General features: G+C 42.9%; 1 non-coding gene across 1 annotated transcript; it reads left to right on the plus strand.

The window, feature by feature from the left end:
* Positions 1-673: 673 nt before the first annotated feature.
* On the plus strand, positions 674-779 carry LOC117035656 (U6 spliceosomal RNA). Its single transcript, XR_004425228.1, has one exon. It is a non-coding gene; the product is annotated as a U6 spliceosomal RNA (small nuclear RNA).
* Positions 780-2,693: the final 1,914 nt, after the last annotated feature.

Raw genomic sequence — 2,693 nt, forward strand, 5'->3', positions numbered from 1 at the left:
TCATTCTGCAACATCCCTTTGCATTTTAATGTGCATAAAAGATTTACATGAACCACTGCTGTCCAGCCAGCAGCCTCCAGAATTTATGGTAAATCTCAATCCCCAGGGATCCTGGCGGGAAGTCTGACAAATGAGCCTGTTCTCCTGGAACTGTGATCCGCTGTTGCCATGGGAACCACAGCTGGCCTTGGGGAGCCAAGGAGACTGAGGAGGGAGTCGGAGAGCCTAGGAGACTCAAATGTCCCATGATCTGCCAAAAGATTGCGTGTGATTGAAGAATAGTGGTCCAGCATATATTAAGAACTTAATATATGTTTGTGAATGAATGAATCAATCAATCAATGAATAACTGCCTCAAGGAGGCGCCCTGTGGGTAGGAGAGGGATGTCACAGACCTCATTTCTACTTATACTTGGAAAATTTTTCTTCTCATTTTAGGGGTAGAAATCTATATAGTCAGCATTTGAATTCGTCCACCCATCCACTTAACCATCCATCTGCTTGCCCATTGACCCATCCGCCCACCTGTATTTTTTATATTTTTTAATTTTGTTTCTGATGTTTTGACATTTCTCAGTGTGGGGAGGGATGGAGCTTACAGACCCTGGGAGAGATTGCCTTCCCCAGCTAATTCCTAAAGATAATAACAACTTGCCTAAAAGTACATCTTTCAGTGCTCACTTCGGCAGCTCATATACTAAAATTAGAATGGTACAGAGAAGATTAGCATGACCCCTGCGCAAGGATGACATGAAATTTGTGAAGTGTTCCATATTTTTTTTTTTAAAGAAAGAAAATAAATAAACACAAGTACTCCTTTCACTTGCCTAAAAGCATGCCTTTTGTATGCAAACCAACTCATCCTGAGCCTATAGCCCCAACCAGGTGACACACACCAATTCTCTGTTCCCCTGCCCCCAATCACCCAGGGCCAAGTGCAAAGCACTAGAGGCCACACCTGTAGCCCGAAGCCACCGGACTTATTCAAAGTAGCCGGCCCCAAACTGCCCACCCTGCCCTGAATTGCCTTTCCCATGGAAACCTCAAGAAAGGATCTGCCCTAGACACTCTCTCACTCCTGTCTTCTGATTCTTGACCACCCATGGCTACCCGCTCTTTTTGGGAATGTAAGTAATAAAAACCTTTCAGTGGCATTAACCTCTCTGTAATCACTCAGTGACCCATGTAAATTAATATCCTGTGGGTACAAATGACAAGACGCCCAACACCCACCTGCCATCCACCTACACACCCACTGACCTACTAAGACCTTTGCTCTGGCCTTCCTGAGATGTCCCCATAACCTGTTTCTTCCATCATACAGGTCTTTGTTCTGAACGCCAGATCTAAACCAGCACAGTTCCCTTCCTTTCACTCCATTCTCCTTTGCCCCAAAGCCCTTACCTCCCCTGACATCATCATATTACTATTTGTCTCACATGATAACCCAGTTTCCACGGCAATGTCTATTTGCTTCCAGCTGCAGGGCACACAGGCCCTCATCACCAGTCAGAGGGTAAAGGGACAGAACAGATATTGCTGACATCAGTGGCTCTTTTTGACACTTGTTTCTTTAGGAGTCCACAAAGACCTGAATAATACATTATTGATGGTGCCCAAGGGTGCATTTTTAAAAAAACCAATGTATTGACATGTAACTGATATACAATAAAATACACTTGTTATCAGCATACAAATAATGGGTTTTGACAAATATATGTGCCTGTGTAATCAGCACCATATTCAAGATGTAGGACATCACAAGGATGCATTTTAATAAAAAGTTAAATGCCTGTGAGTCACTGATGAAGCACTGGTTACTTGACTAAGATTGACCCCACCCCACCTGTCATCTTGGGGAGATGTTGTGTTTCTCTTTCTTCTCTCTAACAGTGTCTGGCACACAGTGGACCCACAGTGAAATTATCCAATGGAAGCAGACTCTACTCTCCATGAGAAAAAACACTATAGGGGAGAAAAAGAAATTTCCCTTTACCCTTCTGAGTTCTTGGCTGAGACCCTGCAAGGAAAGACAGATTAACAAGAGAAAAACAAATGGAAGCTTAACAACGTGTATAGCTCATGTGCACAAGGGAGAGACCCAGGAAAAAATGAGTAACTCAAAGAAATGGCCTAGAACTCAGGCTTCAATGCCATCTTAATAGGAGAATGGGGAAAAGGGATGTAAGTCTCTTAAGAGAAAGGAAATGATTTTTAGGAAAGATGAATGGGCCCTTAGAAGAATACACGGGAGGTATGATAGTTTGTCACAAAGTATGTCTGGGTGGGGAGTTGACTTTTTGTCTCCTTTCCAGTGATAAGAACCAATCTTCCCGGTTTGGCGAAACTCCTGGGAGAAGATTTACAACAATTGAGTTCCTCTTGGAGTATCTGTCCCCTGGCAGATAAGGGCAGTTCAGAGAAAATCTCTTCCTGCATTTGTTGTTTTCCAGGTGCCTACATCTCAAAATAATAAATATACCCAAGCAGTATATTTGGTGTGGCATGTCCTGAACTCCTATGGTCATATTTTGGGGTGGCATATTCTGCTGCCCTTCAACATCATTTCCGTGCTTTTCTTACTGTTGTAGTCTCAGGGTCTGGCACATTGGTTTCCCAGAGTAGGCACTCAATAAATATTTGTTAAATGAATAACAAATTGATAAATGTTTGAGAATAGATGAAAATATGGT

The sequence above is a fragment of the Rhinolophus ferrumequinum genome, chromosome 15, assembly GCF_004115265.2.
Source record: "Rhinolophus ferrumequinum isolate MPI-CBG mRhiFer1 chromosome 15, mRhiFer1_v1.p, whole genome shotgun sequence".
NCBI lineage: Eukaryota > Metazoa > Chordata > Mammalia > Chiroptera > Rhinolophidae > Rhinolophus > Rhinolophus ferrumequinum.